The sequence below is a fragment of the Ranitomeya imitator genome, chromosome 9 (assembly GCF_032444005.1).
Source record: "Ranitomeya imitator isolate aRanImi1 chromosome 9, aRanImi1.pri, whole genome shotgun sequence".
Taxonomy (NCBI): domain Eukaryota; kingdom Metazoa; phylum Chordata; class Amphibia; order Anura; family Dendrobatidae; genus Ranitomeya; species Ranitomeya imitator.
Genome location: NC_091290.1, coordinates 103,851,901 through 103,870,866, shown reverse-complemented (window position 1 = coordinate 103,870,866; position 18,966 = coordinate 103,851,901). Strand labels below are relative to the sequence as shown.

Genomic DNA, 18,966 nt, shown 5'->3' with positions numbered 1-18,966 from the left:
TTGGAACATTGAAATCTTTTTTTGGCTTTTGGTATGTTGATTTTAACTTTCTCTTTTTATGTTAAACCTTGGGAACAGGAGAACACAGTGTCAGTGGAAAAATTGAAACTTGTGTACGAAAAACTGCCCAGATTCCACTGAGATTTGAACTCAGATCGCTGGATTCAGAGTCAAGAGAGCTAACCATTACACCATGGAACCACACACAAAAAAGACTTGGCTGCAGTTTTGTGTTCTGGAAAGCACAATTGAACTCATGAATCATGGTGAAAACAGGCTCTAAAGCTGTAGTGCAAATCTACAATTAATACACAATGGTAAATTAATATCTCCTAAACTTTTATTCCACAAGTGTGCCAAGGATTCCACGATATCTCAGCATGGACAGTTTTAAATGTTGATAAAAAGTAACTAGTAAAAGAGTGCTAGATCTGTTACTTGGAAAAAGAGCAAGAAAAAAATTAATTGCAAAACTTATACTGTTAGAAAGCTGTTCATCCAGAAGTCGCTAAAAAATTTTTATTGTGTGGTAAAAGGTTTCATCCAAGAGATAATTCAAGGTTGTTGCAAATCAAAGTGCATGTCCCAGTACATCTGCCACAACAATGGTCTGTGGCCGCTAGACAAAAGCGGGAGAAGCACCACTTACCTGGTGCCACACTCACGGTGCTTCTTTTGATTAGCGGCATGATGCACATGAGATGCAGCACCAGATCGGCTTATGGAATGTACATCCAAAAATCTAATCAGTCTGATTCTTGAAAACGGTTCCAGAGTTTGCATATCACTGTCATGGCGGTAGACAAGAAAACGCGCAAATTAATCTACTCAGGTAATCAGTCAAAAAGCTTTAGGAATATATACGTAGTCGGCAGGATTTGAACCTGCACGTGGAAACCCCAATGGATTTCAAGTTCATCGCCTTAACCACTCGGCCACGACTACTCAGACATTAACATTTGATGAGATTCACACACCTTTTCTTATAGCACCATGATTAAGGTCAGTGATTATCCCTCTGGAAAGTATCTCAGAAAATAGAAACAAAATTCTAGGTCCCAGTAAAAATGTAAAAATCTGATTTTAAGTCATCATCAATGGGAACCATGTAGTTTAAGACTTCTACCTCTTCATAAGGTGGATATGGAGTGGGTCCATTCCAAAAACATCCTGAAAATTACTCTGAAAATGCTGAAAACACTGAACAAATTCATTTCCATGTAAAAAAAAAAGACTTGCTGTTCATATGATCGGGCTTTTGGCGTTATTTAACCACATCAAGTTTCCAAAAATTCCAAGCGGTTAACTGAAATAAGTATATCTATCTTCTGGTATTTTTCATTTAGAAGTGCTCCATACTTATAATACAAGTCAATGGCTAGGTTAGAAACACTCCTTAATGGTTCCTAAGTGACTTTTGGTGCATTTTGTGAGCTACAAAGAAAAGCCTCAAAAACAGACTCAAAAGATGCCCAAAACAATTTTTAGAAAAACACCACCAAAAATGGTGGTGTTTTAACCCCTTAGTGACCGAGCCAAATTTTTGAAATATGACCAGTGTCACTTTATGTGGTAATAACTCTGGAACGCTTCAACAAATCCCAGTGATTTTGAGATTGTTTTTTCGTGACACATTATACTTTATGATAATGGTAAATTTTGTTCAACATTTTTTGTGTTTATTTATAAAAATTATCAAAAATTTGAGAAAAATGTTAAAAAATTAGCAATTTTCTAAATTTGAATGATTATCCCTTTAATCCAGATAGTCATACAACAGCAAACCATTAATAAATAACATTTCCCACATGTCTGCTTTACATCAGCACCATTTGTAAAATGTTATTTTATTTTGTTAGCATTTTAGGAGGTTTAAAAATGTAGCAGCAATTTTTCATTTTTTCAAAGAAATTTACAAAATTTATTTTTTCAGGGACTTATCCATGTTTGAAGTGACTTTAGGGGTCCCATATATTGGGAAACCCACAAACGTGATACCATTTTAAAAACAGCACCCCTAAACATATTGAAAACTGCTGTCAGGTAGTTTATTAACCCTTCAGGTGCTTTACAGGAATTAATGCAAAGTGGTATGACAGAAATGAAAATGTGTATTTTTACCACCTAAATGTTGCTAACTTCTAAACAGATTACTACAGCCGTCAGACTCTAAGGCCGCTATTTGGTCATGAATTGCCATGGCAAACATCAGGACAACAAAATCATGATCTGAGGGCACCAATTGTGACAAAGAAGAAGCCCCCACACTCTGTTAACCATTTATAATGATGTAGTCACTATTGACAGCAGCATCTAAGGGGTTAAACAGATTTAGATGGTGCAAATACTGATCATGGCTGATACAGCAAGTTGTCAGCTATAGTGTACAACTGACAGATGCTGGATTGTCATCTGTATGGGGAGGCTATTCTCTTATATCTCAGGTCAGTTAAAAGACGTATTGGCGGTCATTAAGGGGTTAAGTTTCATTAATCCTGCTTCATAGGTAGCTTTAGCCACAGAACTCACAGTGATCACTCCATGTATGCTTGGAACATTGAAATCTTTTTTGGCTTTAGTTATGTTGATTATAACTTTCTCTTTTTATGTTAAACCTTGGGAACAGGAGAACACGGTGTCAGTGGAAAAATTGAAACATGTGTACGAAAAACTGCCCAGATTCCGCTGAGATTTGCACTCAGATTGCTGGATTCAGAGTCCAGAGTGCTAACCATTACACCATGGAACCACACACAAAGAAGACTTGGCTGCAGTTTTGAGTTCTGGAAAGCACAATTGAAGTCATGAATCATGGTGAAAACAGGCTCTAAAGCTGTAGTGCAAATCTACAATTAATACACAATGGTAAATTAATATCTCCTAAACTTTTATTCCACAAGTGTGCCAAGGGTTCCACAATATCTCAGCATGGACAGTTTTAAATGTTGATAAAAAGTGACTAGTAAAAAGAGTGCTAGATCTGTTACTTGGAAAAAGAGCAAGAAAAAAATTAATTGCAAAACGAATACTGTTAGAAAGGTGTTCATCCAGAAGTTGCTAAAAAAATTTCACTGTGTGGTAAAAGGTTTCATCCAAGAGATAATTCAAGGTTGTTGCAAATCAAAGTGCATGTCCCAGTACATCTGCCACAACAATGGTCTGTGGCCGCTAGACAAAAGCGGGAGAAGCACCACTTACCTGGTGCCACACTCACGGTGCTTCTTTTGATTAGCGGCATGATGCACATGAGATGCAGCGCCAGATCGGCTTATGGAATGTACATCCAAAAATCTAATCAGTCTGATTCTTGAAAACCGTTCCAGAGTTTGCATATCACTGTCATGGCGGTAGACAAGGAAACGCGCAAATTAATCTACTCAGGTAATCATTTAAAAAGCTTTAGGAACATATACGTAGTAAGCAGGATTTGAACCTGCGCGGGGAAACCCCAATGGATTTCAAGTCTATCTCCTTAACCACTCGGCCACGACTACTCAGTCATTAACATTTGATGAGATTCACACACCTTTTCTGATAGCACCATGATCAAGATCAGTGATTATCCCTCTGGAAAATATCTCAGAAAATAGAAACAAAATTCTAGGTCCCAGTAAAAATGTAAAAATCTGATTTCGAGTCATCATCAATGGGAACCATGTACAGTTTAAGACTTTGACCTCTTCATAAGGTGGATATGGAGTGGGTCCATTCCAAAAACATCCTGAAAATTACTCTGAAAATGCTGAAAACACTGAACAAATTCATTTCCATGTAAAAAAAGACTTGCTGTTCATATGATCGGGCTTTTGGCGTCTTTTAACCACATCAAGTTTCCAAAAATTCCAAGTGGTTAACTGAAATAAGCATCTTCTGGTATTTTTCATTTAGAAGTGCTCCATACTTATAATACAAGTCAATGGCTAGGTTAGAAACACGCCTTAATGGTTCCTAAGTGACTTTTGGTGCATTTTGTGAGCTGCAAAGCAAAGCCTCAAAAACAGACTCAAAAGATGCCCAAAACAATTTTTAGAAAAACACCACCAAAAATGGTGGTGTTTTAAGTTTCATTAACCCTGCTTCATAGGTAGCTTTGGCCACAGAACTCACAGTGATCACTCCATGTATGCTTGGAACATTGAAATCTTTTTTTGGCTTTTGGTATGTTGATTTTAACTTTCTCTTTTTATGTTAAACCTTGGGAACAGGAGAACACAGTGTCAGTGGAAAAATTGAAACATGTGTACGAAAAACTGCCCAGGTTCCACTGAGATTTGAACTCAGATCGCTGGATTCAGAGTCCAGAGTGCTAACCATTACACCATGGAACCACACACAAAAAAGGCTTGGCTGCAGTTTTGTGTTCTGGAAAGCACAATTGAACTCATGAATCATGGTGAAAACAGGCTCTAAAGCTGTAGTGCAAATCTACAATTAATACACAATGGTAAATTAATATCTTCTAAACTTTTATTCCACAAGTGTGCCAAGGGTTCCACGATATCTCAGCATGGACAGTTTTAAATGTTGATAAAAAGTGACTAGTAAAAAGAGTGCTGGATCTGTTACTTGGAAAAAGAGCAAGAAAAAAATTATTTGCAAAACTTATACTGTTAGAAAGCTGTTCATCCAGAAGTCGCTAAAAATTTTTCATTGTGTGGTAAAAGGTTTCATCCAAGAGATAATTCAAGGTTGTTGCAAATCAAAGTGCATGTCCCAGTACATCTGCCACAACAATGGTCTATGGCCGCTAGACAAAAGCGGGAGAAGCACCACTTACCTGGTGCCACACTCACGGTGCTTCTTTTGATTAGCGGCATGATGCACATGAGATGCAGCGCCAGATCGGCTTATGGAATGTACATCCAAAAATCTAATCAGTCTGATTCTTGAAAACCGTTCCAGAGTTTGCATATCACTGTCATGGGGGTAGACAAGGAAACGCGCAAATTAATCTACTGAGGTAATCAGTCAAAAAGCTTTAGGAATATATACGTAGTCGGCAGGATTTGAACCTGCGCGGGGAAACCCCAATGGATTTCTAGTCCATCGCCTTAACCACTCGGCCACGACTACTCAGACATTAACATTTGATGAGATTCACACACCTTTTCTGATAGCACCATGATCAAGATCAGTGATTATCCCTCTGGAAAATATCTCAGAAAATAGAAACAAAATTCTAGGTCCCAGTAAAAATGTAAAAATCTGATTTCGAGTCTTCATCAATGGGAACCATGTACAGTTTAAGACTTTGACCTCTTCATAAGGTGGATATGGAGTGGGTCCATTCCAAAAACATCCTGAGAATTACTCTGAAAATGCTGAAAACACTGAACAAATTCATTTCCATGTAAAAAAAGATTTGCTGTTCATATGATCGGGCTTTTGGCGTCTTTTAACCACATCAAGTTTCCAAAAATTCCAAGCGGTTAACTGAAATAAGCATATCTATCTTCTGGTATTTTTCATTTAGAAGTGCTCCATACTTATAATACAAGTCAATGGCTAGGTTAGAAACACTCCTTAAAGGTTCCTAAGTGACTTTTGGTGCATTTTGTGAGCTGCAAAGCAAAGCCTCAAAAACAGACTCAAAAGATGCCCAAAACAATTTTTAGAAAAACACCACCAAAAATGGTGGTGTTTTAAGTTTCATTAACCCTGCTTCATAGGTAGCTTTGGCCACAGAACTCACAGTGATCACTCCATGTATGCTTGGAACATTAAAATCTTTTTTTGGCTTTTGGTATGTTGATTTTAACTTTCTCTTTTTATGTTAAACCTTGGGAACAGGAGAACACAGTGTCAGTGTCTTTCAACATGTGTACGAAAGACTGCCCAGGTTCCACTGAGATTTGAACTCAGATCGCTGGATTCAGAGTCCAGAGTGCTAACCATTACACCATGGAACCACACACAAAAAAGACTTGGCTGCAGTTTTGTGTTCTGGAAAGCACAATTGAACTCATGAATCATGGTGAAAACAGGCTCTAAAGCTGTAGTGCAAATCTACAATTAATACACAATGGTAAATTAATATCTCCTAAACTTTTATTCCACAAGTGTGCCAAGGGTTCCACGATATCTCAGCAAGGACAGTTTTAAATGTTGATAAAAAGTGACTAGTAAAAAGAGTGCTAGATCTGTTACTTGGAAAAAGAGCAAGAAAAAAATTATTTGCAAAACTTATACTGTTAGAAAGCTGTTCATCCAGAAGTCGCTAAAAATTTTTCATTGTGTGGTAAAAGGTTTCATCCAAGAGATAATTCAAGGTTGTTGCAAATCAAAGTGCATGTCCCAGTACATCTGCCACAACAATGGTCTGTCTCCGCTAGACAAAAGCGGGAGAAGCACCACTTACCTGGTGCCACACTCACGGTGCTTCTTTTGATTAGCGGCATGATGCACATGAGATGCAGTGCCAGATCGGCTTATGGAATGTACATCCAAAAATCTAATCAGTCTGATTCTTGAAAACCGTTCCAGAGTTTGCATATCACTGTCATGGCGGTAGACAAGGATGACAACATATAGGGTACCAGCGCACTACAAGTACCATAAATCACATGAAAAAGGGGTGCAGAAGAGTGGTAATATATATAACCATAGAGAAAACAGAAAAAAGGGACCACTCTAAAATACTGCACACCACACTGGGTATAAGAATATACAAAAAGGCAAACTTTATTGATGCAGCAATAAAAACATTTAAAACAGGTGAATACACCGACAAATCCCCACACAGATCCGTAAAAATAACGGTAGCCCAATAGCAGTCCGTATCATATAACAGTGACATAAGTGTAGCGTCACATAACCTACATAAATTGCACAACTAGACAGTAAATCAATATAATGGATATACATAAGACAGGTGCATGAAGGTAATCCTAACTAGTTATGCCTCATACAGTGAGTATAAGATTCCCTGACTTGAAGATATATAAACTGCTCATAAATGTCCAAATAAGGACGAAGACCCTATCCAAAAGGTATGGAAACAGATGGCAATTAATCAATACCTGTATATCAGCAAAAGAAGAGGTCAATAGCCCAGCGATCAAGGAACAGGGTGCAAATGCAGGAGGCAAATGATCCATGCGCTCTATATCTGAGGCTCCAAAAAAACAACAATAGCCTGAAGCCTGCAAATAAATAACGGGTCCAGCTAAATAAAGCTATAGGAGCAGAGCCCACCAGGGAAACAATATGTAGGCAAAGGGATCCAGGCGGGGAGGAACCCCACGCGTATCGCCGTTACAAGGACGGCTTCGTCAGGGGAAGGGTGCTAAAACCGCCATCAATGACCGTTTAAATACCTTAGGTTGTAAGAGGAATTGTGTGGGAAGCGCCGGAAACCGGAACCGGAAATGACGCATGGTAAGGGCGGAAGATCTGGATGGCAGACGTCTCTGCCAGTATTGCATAATGCGCATGCGCCCAAAATGAACAGCGCAGCGCATTGTGCACAGGGAACTATGAAAGAGGAGGTAACCGCCGATGATGCAGTATACAGGGGGGAGATATAGACAATCCTCATAACTGCACTGGAGCCAGGAAAAGTCCGACATGGTACAAAATAAACATGAATAAACATACAGAGACACAACATAAATGGACTATAAAAGGTAGACATAAGAGGACAAATGTGACAAACATAGGATATAAACAAATGAACATAAAAAATAATAAATGAAAAACACCAAATAATCATATATGTAAATAAGGAAAACTAAAGGATAAAATAACCAAAACGAGTAACAGAACCATGATGAAAATTGATTTATTAATAAAGCAACATCTCAAGAATTCAAAAAAACAGGGGCTGTATGAAAGGAAGAGACAAAGCCGATAAAACTAGACTGAAATATACAGGTATTGATCTATGAGAACCAGGCTGTACAAAATAAACCATATAATGATGGTGCTCCATAGGGATAATGAAAGAATAATGATAATGAAACGATGGGCATTAAGAAAACGCCCAAGAGATTGAGGACATATGCCAGGTACCATAACAAGATAGTTACCCCAAGAAACCAATAACCACAAAAAATACCAAAAAAGAGAGACTAAGTGGGATCGATGTATTTGGAGAAGCTGAAAGATATATAAAACGCGCATCGGTCCATATTAATAGGGCAATATAGCAACTGCTGACTGATAAGAAAATAAGAAGACCGCACATAGTCCATTTGACATATATACATTTATGATGTATAGGTAGTTGGCATAGAGTCCATATCTTCAAGAATGCTTCATACCACATGGTCTTCTCTCCAGTAAAATGAAAATGAATATGGGAGATTGTATATGACGAACCATATCATGCTTGAGTCCCTTTTCCAGAAACTGCTGTAGACTGTCCACAAGAGACTAAGTGGGATCGATGTATATGAAGAAGTTGAAGGATATATGAAACGCGCATCGGTCCATATTCAGTCAATGGAATAATGAAGCAACTGCTAACCAATAAGATTCCATATACAAATAGGAAGACCAGATATAGTCCATTTCCCATGTATACATTCACGATGTATAAATGGTTAGCATAGAGTCCGTATCTTCAAAGATCCTTCATACCAAAAAGTCTTCTCTCCAATAAGATGAAGGTGAATGTGGGAGATTGAAAAACCATATCATGCTTGAGTCCCTTTTTAGGCACTGCTGTAGACTGTCAACGGGACATGTGAATAGCCGTAATGCTGAACCAATCTGGAAAGAAACACAAAATACGTATAATGACCAGGTTATTCAGCCTAAAAATCCCGTGAAAAGGAGATCCTCATTAATACCTGACGGTGCAACAGAATGTAAAAGGAAAATCCAACGGGCTTCGGCTTGTAAAAGTTTACGTTCAAGTGATTCTCCCCTACCCGAGCTTCTGACATGTTCCAAACCCACAATCTTTGTGCCTGCCTGTCTACCCGCATGGTGTAACAGGAAGTGAGAGGCCACGGTGGTAAGAAGTTTTTCTTTCCGAGCGTCGGCCGGAGCAGTATTAATGGTGGAGAAGTGTTTCTGCACACGTCGACGCAGTTCCTGGGATGTTTGTCCCACATATATACGTGGGCATGGGCAAACAATTGCATATATGACATTGGTGGTCTTGCAATTAATGTATGATTTTAACCCATGCTTAAAGCCGTCAATGGGATTACAGAAGCAGTCTCTAACCGGCGGTAGACAAGGAAACGCGCAAATTAATCTACTCATGTAATCAGTGAAAAAGCTTTAGGAATATATACGTAGTCGGCAGGATTTGAACCTGCGCGGGGAAACCCCAATGGATTTCAAGTCCATCGCCTTAACCACTCGGCCACGACTACTCAGACATTAACATTTGATGAGATTCACACACCTTTTCTTATAGCACCATGATCAAGATCAGTGATTATCCCTCTGGAAAATATCTCAGAAAATAGAAACAAAATTCTAGGACCCAGTAAAAATGTAAAAATCTGATTTCCAGTCATCATGAATGGGAACCATGTACAGTTTAAGACTTTGACCTCTTCATAAGGTGGATATGGAGTGGGTCCATTCCAAAAACATCCTGAAAATTACTCTGAAAATGCTGAAAACACTGAACAAATTCATTTCCATGTAAAAAAAGACTTGCTGTTCATATGATCGGGCTTTTGGCGTCTTTTAACCACATCAAGTTTCCAAAAATTTCAAGCGGTTAACTGTAATAAGCATATCTATCTTCTGGTATTTTTCATTTAGAAGTGCTCCATACGTATAATACAAGTCAATGGCTAGGTTAGAAACACTCCTTAAAGGTTCCTAAGTGACTTTTGGTGCATTTTGTGAGCTGCAAAGCAAAGCCTCAAAAACAGACTCAAAAGATGCCCAAAACAATTTTTAGAAAAACACCACCAAAAATGGTGGTGTTTTAAGTTTCATTAACCCTGCTTCATAGGTAGCTTTGGCCACAGAACTCACAGTGATCACTCCATGTATGCTTGGAACATTGAAATCTTTTTTTGGCATGTTGATTTTAACTTTCTCTTTTTATGTTAAACCTTGGGCACAGGAGAACACAGTGTCAGTGGAAAAATTGAAACATGTGTACGAAACACTGCCTAGGTTCCACTGAGATTTGAACTCAGATCGCTGGATTCAGAGTCCAGAGTGCTAACCATTACACCATGGAACCACACACTAAAAAGACTTGGCTGCAGTTTTGTGTTCTGGAAAGCACAATTGAAGTCAAGAATCATGGTGAAAACAGGCTCTAAAGCTGTAGTGCAAATCTACAATTAATACACAATGGTAAATTAATATCTCCTAAACTTTTATTCCACAAGTGTGCCAAGGGTTCCACGATATCTCAGCAAGGACAGTTTTAAATGTTGATAAAAAGTGACTAGTAAAAAGAGTGCTAGATCTGTTACTTGGAAAAAGAGCAAGAAAAAAATTATTTGCAAAACTTATACTGTTAGAAAGCTGTTCATCCAGAAGTCGCTAAAAATTTTTCATTGTGTGGTAAAAGGTTTCATCCAAGAGATAATTCAAGGTTGTTGCAAATCAAAGTGCATGTCCCAGTACATCTGCCACAACAATGGTCTGTGGCCGCTAGACAAAAGCGGGAGAAGCACCACTTACCTGGTGCCACACTCACGGTGCTTCTTTTGATTAGCGGCATGATGCACATGAGATGCAGCGCCAGATCGGCTTATGGAATGTACATCCAAAAATCTAATCAGTCTGATTCTTGAAAACCGTTCCAGAGTTTGCATATCACTGTCATGGCGGTAGACAAGGAAACGCCCAAATTAATCTACTCAGGTAATCAGTCAAAAAGCTTTAGGAATATATACGTAGACGGCAGGATTTGAACCTGCGCGGGGAAAACCCAATGGATTTCAAGTCCATCGCCTTAACCACTCGGCCACGACTACTCAGACATTAACATTTGATGAGATTCACACTCCTTTTCTTATAGCACCATGATCAAGATCAGTGATTATCCCTCTGGAAAATATCTCAGAAAATAGAAACAAAATTCTAGGTCCCAGTAAAAATGTAAAAATCTGATTTCGAGTCATCATCAATGGGAATCATGTACAGTTTAAGACTTTGACCTCTTCATAAGGTGGATATGGAGTGGGTCCATTCCAAAAACATCCTGAAAATTACTCTGAAAATGCTGAAAACACTGACAAATTCATTTCCATGTAAAAAAAGATTTGCTGTTCATATGATCGGGCTTTTGGCGTCTTTTAACCACATCAAGTTTCCAAAAATTCCAAGCGGTTAACTGAAATAAGCATATCTATCTTCTGGTATTTTTCATTTAGAAGTGCTCCATACTTATAATACAAGTCAATGTCTAGGTTAGAAACACTCCTTAAAGGTTCCTAAGTGACTTTTGGTGCATTTTGTGAGCTGCAAAGCAAAGCCTCAAAAACAGACTCAAAAGATGCCCAAAACAATTTTTAGAAAAACACCACCAAAAATGGTGGTGTTTTAAGTTTCATTAACCCTGCTTCATAGGTAGCTTTGGCCACAGAACTCACAGTGATCACTCCATGTATGCTTGGAACATTGAAATCTTTTTTTGGCTTTTGGTATGTTGATTTTAACTTTCTCTTTTTATGTTAAACCTTGGGAACAGGAGAACACAGTGTCAGTGGAAAAATTGAAACATGTGTACGAAATACTGCCCAGGTTCCACTGAGATTTGAACTCAGATCGCTGGATTCAGAGTCCAGAGTGCTAACCATTACACCATGGAACCACACACAAAAAAAACTTGGCTGCAGTTTTGTGTTCTGGAAAGCACAATTGAACTCATGAATCATGGTGAAAACAGGCTCTAAAGCTGTAGTGCAAATCTACAATTAATACACAATGGTAAATTAATATCTTCTAAACTTTTATTCCACAAGTGTGCCAAGGGTTCCACGATATCTCAGCATGGACAGTTTTAAATGTTGATAAAAAGTGACTAGTAAAAAGAGTGCTAGATCTGTTACTTGGAAAAAGAGCAAGAAAAAAATTATTTGCAAAACTTATACTGTTAGAAAGCTGTTCATCCAGAAGTCGCTAAAAATTTTTCATTGTGTGGTAAAAGGTTTCATCCAAGAGATAATTCAAGGTTGTTGCAAATCAAAGTGCATGTCCCAGTACATCTGCCACAACAATGGTCTGTGGCCGCTAGACAAAAGCGGGAGAAGCACCACTTACCTGGTGCCACACTCACGGTGCTTCTTTTGATTAGCGGCATGATGCACATGAGATGCAGCGCCAGATCGGCTTATGGAATGTACATCCAAAAATCTAATCAGTCTGATTCTTGAAAACCGTTCCAGAGTTTGCATATCACTGTCATGGCGGTAGACAAGGAAACGCGCAAATTAATCTACTCAGGTAATCAGTCAAAAAGCTTTAGGAATATATACGTAGTCGGCAGGATTTGAACCTGCGCGGGGAAAACCCAATGGATTTCAAGTCCATCGCCTTAACCACTCGGCCACGACTACTCAGACATTAACATTTGATGAGATTCACACTCCTTTTCTTATAGCACCATGATCAAGATCAGTGATTATCCCTCTGGAAAATATCTCAGAAAATAGAAACAAAATTCTAGGTCCCAGTAAAAATGTAAAAATCTGATTTCGAGTCATCATCAATGGGAACCATGTACAGTTTAAGACTTTGACCTCTTCATAAGGTGGATATGGCGTGGGTCCATTCCAAAAACATCCTGAAAATTACTCTGAAAATGCTGAAAACACTGAACAAATTCATTTCCATGTAAAAAAAGACTTGCTGTTCATATGATCGGGCTTTTGGCGTCTTTTAACCACATCAAGTTTCCAAAAATTCCAAGCGGTTTAACTGAAATAAGCATATCTATCTTCTGGTATTTTTCATTTAGAAGTGCTCCACACTTATAATACAAGTCAATGGCTAGGTTAGAAACACTTCTTAAAGGTTCCTAAGTGACTTTTGGTGCATTTTGTGAGCTGCAAAGCAAAGCCTCAAAAACAGACTCAAAAGATGCCCAAAACAATTTTTAGAAAAACACCACCAAAAATGGTGGTGTTTTAAGTTTCATTAACCCTGCTTCATAGGTAGCTTTGGCCACAGAACCCACAGTGATCACTCCATGTATGCTTGGAACATTGAAATCTTTTTTTGGCTTTTGGTATGTTGATTTTAACTTTCTCTTTTTATGTTAAACCTTGGGAACAGGAGAACACAGTGTCAGTGGAAAAATTGAAAAATGTGTATGAAAATCTGCCCTGGTTCCACTGAGATTTGAACTCAGATCGCTGGATTCAGAGTCCAGAGTGCTAACCATTACACCATGGAACCACACACAAAAAATACTTGGCTGCAGTTTTGTGTTCTGGAAAGCACAATTGAACTCATGAATCATGGTGAAAACAGGCTCTAAAGCTGTAGGGCAAATCTACAATTAATACACAATGGTAAATTAATATATCCTAAACTTTTATTCCACAAGTGTGCCAAGGGTTCCACGATATCTCAGCAAGGACAGTTTTAAATGTTGATAAAAAGTGACTAGTAAAAAGAGTGCTAGATCTGTTACTTGGAAAAAGAGCAAGAAAAAAATTAATTGCAAAACTTATACTGTTAGAAAGCTGTTCATCCAGAAGTCGCTAAAAATTTTTCATTGTGTGGTAAAAGGTTTCATCCAAGAGATAATTCAAGGTTGTTGCAAATCAAAGTGCATGTCCCAGTACATCTGCCACAACAATGGTCTGTGGCCGCTAGACAAAAGCGGGAGAAGCACCACTTACCTGGTGCCACACTCACGGTGCTTCTTTTGATTAGCGGCATGATGCACATGAGATGCAGCGCCAGATCGGCTTATGAAATGTACATCCAAAAATCTAATCAGTCTGATTCTTGAAAACCGTTCCAGAGTTTGCATATCACTGTCATGGTGGTAGACAAGGAAACGCGCAAATTCATCTACTCAGGTAATCAGTCAAAAAGCTTTAGGAATATATACGTAGTCGGCAGGATTTGAACCTGCGCGGGGAAACCCCAATGGATTTCAAGTCCATTGCCTTAACCACTCGGCCACGACTACTCAGACATTAACATTTGATGAGATTCACACACCTTTTCTTATAGCACCATGATCAAGATTAGTGATTATCCCTCTGGAAAATATCTCAGAAAATAGAAACAAAATTCTAGGTCCCAGTAAAAATGTAAAAATCTGATTTCGAGTCATCATCAATGGGAACCATGTACAGTTTAAGACTTTGACCTCTTCATAAGGTGGATATGGAGTGGGTCCATTCCAAAAACATCCTGAAAAGTACTCTGAAAATGCTGAAAACACTGAACAAATTCATTTCCATGTAAAAAAAGACTTGCTGTTCATATGATCGGGCTTTTGGCGTCTTTTAACCACATCAAGTTTCCAAAAATTCCAAGCGGTTAACTGAAATAAGCATATCTATCTTCTGGTATTTTTCATTTAGAAGTGCTCCATACTTATAATACAAGTCAATGGCTAGGTTAGAAACAAAGAATGTACATCCAAAAATCTAATCAGTCTGATTCTTGAAAACCGTTCCAGAGTTTGCATATCACTGTCATGGCGGTAGACAAGAAAACGCGCAAATTAATCTACTCAGGTAATCAGTCAAAAAGCTTTAGGAATATATACGTAGTCGGCAGGATTTGAACCTGCGCGGGGAAACCCCAATGGATTTCTAGTCCATCGCCTTAACCACTCGGCCACGACTACTCAGACATTAACATTTGATGAGATTCACACACCTTTTCTTATAGCACCATGATCAAGATCAGTGATTATCCCTCTGGAAAATATCTCAGAAAATAGAAACAAAATTCTAGGTCCCAGTAAAAATGTAAAAATCTGATTTCGAGTCATCATCAATGGGAACCATGTACAGTTTAAAACTTTGACCTCTTCATAAGGTGGATATGGAGTGGGTCCATTCCAAAAACATCCTGAAAATTACTCTGAAAATGCTGAAAACACTGAACAAATTCATTTCCATGTAAAAAAAGACTTGCTGTTCATATGATCGGGCTTTTAGTGTCTTTTAACCACATCAAGTTTCCAAAAATTCCAAGCGGTTAACTGAAATAAGCATATCTATCTTCTGGTATTTTTCATTTAGAAGTGCTCCATACTTAGAATACAAGTCAATGGCTAGGTTAGAAACACTCCTTAATGGTTCCTAAGTGACTTTTGGTGCATTTTGTGAGCTGCAAAGCAAAGCCTCAAAAACAGACTCAAAAGATGCCCAAAACAATTTTTAGAAAAACACCACCAAAAATGGTGGTGTTTTAAGTTTCATTAACCCTGCTTCATAGGTAGCTTTGGCCACAGAACTCACAGTGATCACTCCATGTATGCTTGGAACATTGAAATCTTTTTTTGGCTTTTGGTATGTTGATTTTAACTTTCTCTTTTTATGTTAAACCTTGGGAACAGGAGAGCACAGTGTCAGTGGAAAAATTGAAACATGTGTATGAAAAACTGCCCAGGTTCCACTGAGATTTGAACTCAGATCACTGGATTCAGAGTCCAGAGTGCTAACCATTACACCATGGAACCACACACAAAAAAGACTTGGCTGCAGTTTTGTGTTCTGGAAAGCACAATTGAACTCATGAATCATGGTGAAAACTGGCTCTAAAGCTGTAGTGCAAATCTACAATAAATACACAATGGTAAATTAATATCTCCTAAACTTTTATTCCACAAGTGTGCCAAGGGTTCCACGATATCTCAGCATGGACAGTTTTAAATGTTGATAAAAAGTGACTAGTAAAAAGAGTGCTAGATCTGTTACTTGGAAAAAGAGCAAGAAAAAAATTATTTGCAAAACTTATACTGTTAGAAAGCTGTTCATCCAGAAGTCGCTAAAAAATTTTCATTGTGTGGTAAAAGGTTTCATCCAAGAGATAATTCAAGGTTGTTGCAAATCAAAGTGCATGTCCCAGTACATCTGCCACAACAATGGTCTGTGGCCGCTAGACAAAAGCGGGAGAAGCACTACTTACCTGGTGCCACACTCACGGTGCTTCTTTTGATTAGCGGCATGATGCACATGAGATGCAGCGCCAGATCGGCTTATGGAATGTACATCCAAAAATCTAATCAGTCTGATTCTTGAATACCTTTCCAGAGTTTGCATATCACTGTCATGGCGGTAGACAAAGAAACGCGCAAATTAATCTACTCAGGTAATCAGTCAAAAAGCTTTAGGAATATATACGTAGTCGGCAGGATTTGAACATGCGCGGGGAAAACCCAATAGGTTTCAAGTCCATCGCCTTAACCACTCGGCCACGACTACTCAGACATTAACATTTGATGAGATTCACACACCTTTTCTTATAGCACCATGATCAAGATCAGTGATTATCCCTCTGTAAAATATCTCAGAAAATAGAAACAAAATTCTAGGTCCCAGAAAAATTTAAAAATCTGATTTCGAGTCATCATCAATGGGAACCATGTACAGTTTAAGACTTTGACCTCTTCATAAGGTGGATATGGAGTGGGTCCATTCCAAAAACATCCTGAAAATTACTCTGAAAATGCTGAATACACTGAACAAATTCATTTCCATGTAAAAAAAGACTTGCTGTTCATATGATCGGGCTTTTGGCGTCTTTTAACCACATCAAGTTTCCAAAAATTCCAAGCGGTTAACTGAAATAAGCATATCTATCTTCTGGTATTTTTCATTTAGAAGTGCTCCATACTTATAATACAAGTCAATGGCTAGGTTAGAAACACTCCTTAATGGTTCCTAAGTGACTTTTGGTGCATTTTGTGAGCTGTAAAGAAGAGCCTCAAAAACAGACTCAAAAGATGCCCAAAACAATTTTTAGAAAAACACCACCAAAAATGGTGGTGTTTTAAGTTTCATTAATCCTGCTTCATAGGTAGCTTTGGCCACAGAACTCACAGTGATCACTCCATGTATGCTTGGAACATTGAAATCTTTTTTGGCTTTTGGTATGTTGATTTTAACTTTCTCTTTTTATGTTAAACCTTGGGAACAGGAGAACACAGTGTCAGTGGAAAAATTGAAACATGTGTATGAAAAACTGCCCAGTGGAACCCACTGAGATTTGAACTCAGATCGCTGGATTCAGAGTCCAGAGTGCTAACCATTACACCATGGAACCACACACAAAAAAGACTTGGCTGCAGTTTTGTGTTCTGGAAAGCACAATTGAACTCATGAATCATGGTGAAAACAGGCTCTAAAGCTGTAGTGCAAATCTACAATTAATACACAATGGTAAATTAATATCTCCTAAACTTTTATTCCACAAGTGTGCCAAGGGTTCCACGATATCTCAGCAAGGACAGTTTTAAATGTTGATAAAAAGTGACTAGTAAGAGAGTGCTAGATCTGTTACTTGGAAAAAGAGCAAGAAAAAAATTATTTGCAAAACTTATACTGTTAGAAAGCTGTTCATCCAGAAGTCGCTAAAAAATTTTCATTGCGTGGTAAAAGGTTTGATCCAAGAGATAATTCAAGGTTGTTGCAAATCAAAGTGCATGTCCCAGTACATCTGCCACAACAATGGTCTTTGGCCGCTAGACAAAAGCGCGAGAAGCACCACTTACCTGGTGCCACACTCACGGTGCTTCTTTTGATTAGCGGCATGATGTACATGAGATGCAGTGCCAGATCAGCTTATGGAATGTACATCCAAAAATCTAATCAGTCTGATTCTTGAAAACCATTCCAGAGTTTGCATATCACTGTCATGGGGGTAGACATGGAAACGCGCAAATTAATCTACTCAGGTAATCAGTCAAAAAGATTTAGGAACATATACGCAGTCGGCAGGATTTGAACCTGCGCGGGGAAACCCCAATGGATTTCAAGTCCATCGCCTTAACCACTCGGCCACGACTACTCAGACATTAACATTTGATGAGATTCACACACCTTTTCTAATAGCACCATGATCAAGATCAGTGATTATCCCTCTGGAAAATATCTCAGAAAATAGAAACAAAATTCTAGGTCCCAGTAAAAATGTAAAAATCTGATTTTGAGTCATCATCAATGGGAACCATGTACAGTTTAAGACTTTGACCTCTTCATAAGGTGGATATGGAGTGGGTCCATTCCAAAAACATCCTGAAAATTACTCTGAAAATGCTGAAAACACTGAACAAATTAATTTCCATGTAAAAAAAGACTTGCTGTTCATATGATCGGGCTTTTGGCGTCTTTTAACCACATCAAGTTTCCAAAAATTCCAAGCGGTTAACTGAAATAAGCATATCTATCTTCTGGTATTTTTCATTTAGAAGTGCTCCATACTTATAATACAAGTCAATGGCTAGGTTAGAACCACTCCTTAAAGGTTCCTAAGTGACTTTTGGTGCATTTTGTGAGTTGCAAAGCAAAGCCTCAAAAACAGACTCAAAAGATGCCCAAAACAATTTTTAGAAAAACACCACCAAAAATGGTGGTGTTTTAAGTTTCATTAACCCTGCTTCATAGGTAGCTTTGGCCACAGAACTCACAGTGATCACTCCATGTATGCTTGGAACATTGAAATCTTTTTTTGGCTTTTGGTATGTTGATTTTAACTTTCTCTTTTTATGTTAAACCTTGGGAACAGGAGAAGACAGTGTCAGTGGAAAAATTGAAACTTGTGTACGAAATACTGCCCAGGTTCCACTGAGATTTGAACTCAGATCGCTGGATTCAGAGTCCAGAGTGCTAACCATTACACCATGGAACCACACACAAAAAAAAATTGGCTGCAGTTTTGTGTTCTGGAAAGCACAATTGAGCTCATGAATCATGGTGAAAACAGGCTCTAAAGCTGTAGTGCAAATCTACAATTAATACACAATGGTAAATTAATATCTTCTAAACTTTTATTCCACAAGTGTGCCAAGGGTTCCACGATATCTCAGCAAGGACAGTTTTAAATGTTGATAAAAAGTGACTA

General features: G+C 38.3%; 15 non-coding genes across 15 annotated transcripts; all 15 read right to left on the bottom strand.

Annotated features, from left to right (window-relative positions):
• Positions 1–863: 863 nt before the first annotated feature.
• On the bottom strand, positions 864–945 carry TRNAS-UGA (transfer RNA serine (anticodon UGA)). The gene has a single exon. It is a non-coding gene; the product is annotated as a tRNA-Ser (tRNA).
• Positions 946–4,256: 3,311 nt separating this feature from the next.
• Positions 4,257–4,328, bottom strand: TRNAQ-CUG (transfer RNA glutamine (anticodon CUG)). The gene has a single exon. It is a non-coding gene; the product is annotated as a tRNA-Gln (tRNA).
• Positions 4,329–4,991: 663 nt separating this feature from the next.
• TRNAS-AGA (transfer RNA serine (anticodon AGA)) lies at positions 4,992–5,073 on the bottom strand. The gene has a single exon. It is a non-coding gene; the product is annotated as a tRNA-Ser (tRNA).
• A 764-nt stretch (positions 5,074–5,837) lies between these two features.
• TRNAQ-CUG (transfer RNA glutamine (anticodon CUG)) lies at positions 5,838–5,909 on the bottom strand. The gene has a single exon. It is a non-coding gene; the product is annotated as a tRNA-Gln (tRNA).
• Positions 5,910–9,244: 3,335 nt separating this feature from the next.
• On the bottom strand, positions 9,245–9,326 carry TRNAS-UGA (transfer RNA serine (anticodon UGA)). Its single transcript has one exon. It is a non-coding gene; the product is annotated as a tRNA-Ser (tRNA).
• A 761-nt stretch (positions 9,327–10,087) lies between these two features.
• Positions 10,088–10,159, bottom strand: TRNAQ-CUG (transfer RNA glutamine (anticodon CUG)). The gene has a single exon. It is a non-coding gene; the product is annotated as a tRNA-Gln (tRNA).
• Positions 10,160–10,822: 663 nt separating this feature from the next.
• TRNAS-UGA (transfer RNA serine (anticodon UGA)) lies at positions 10,823–10,904 on the bottom strand. The gene has a single exon. It is a non-coding gene; the product is annotated as a tRNA-Ser (tRNA).
• Positions 10,905–11,671: 767 nt separating this feature from the next.
• TRNAQ-CUG (transfer RNA glutamine (anticodon CUG)) lies at positions 11,672–11,743 on the bottom strand. Its single transcript has one exon. It is a non-coding gene; the product is annotated as a tRNA-Gln (tRNA).
• A 663-nt stretch (positions 11,744–12,406) lies between these two features.
• Positions 12,407–12,488, bottom strand: TRNAS-UGA (transfer RNA serine (anticodon UGA)). Its single transcript has one exon. It is a non-coding gene; the product is annotated as a tRNA-Ser (tRNA).
• A 769-nt stretch (positions 12,489–13,257) lies between these two features.
• Positions 13,258–13,329, bottom strand: TRNAQ-CUG (transfer RNA glutamine (anticodon CUG)). The gene has a single exon. It is a non-coding gene; the product is annotated as a tRNA-Gln (tRNA).
• Positions 13,330–13,992: 663 nt separating this feature from the next.
• Positions 13,993–14,074, bottom strand: TRNAS-UGA (transfer RNA serine (anticodon UGA)). Its single transcript has one exon. It is a non-coding gene; the product is annotated as a tRNA-Ser (tRNA).
• Positions 14,075–14,661: 587 nt separating this feature from the next.
• Positions 14,662–14,743, bottom strand: TRNAS-AGA (transfer RNA serine (anticodon AGA)). The gene has a single exon. It is a non-coding gene; the product is annotated as a tRNA-Ser (tRNA).
• Positions 14,744–15,511: 768 nt separating this feature from the next.
• Positions 15,512–15,583, bottom strand: TRNAQ-CUG (transfer RNA glutamine (anticodon CUG)). The gene has a single exon. It is a non-coding gene; the product is annotated as a tRNA-Gln (tRNA).
• Positions 15,584–17,831: 2,248 nt separating this feature from the next.
• On the bottom strand, positions 17,832–17,913 carry TRNAS-UGA (transfer RNA serine (anticodon UGA)). Its single transcript has one exon. It is a non-coding gene; the product is annotated as a tRNA-Ser (tRNA).
• Positions 17,914–18,681: 768 nt separating this feature from the next.
• On the bottom strand, positions 18,682–18,753 carry TRNAQ-CUG (transfer RNA glutamine (anticodon CUG)). Its single transcript has one exon. It is a non-coding gene; the product is annotated as a tRNA-Gln (tRNA).
• Between the last annotated feature and the right edge of the window lie 213 nt (positions 18,754–18,966).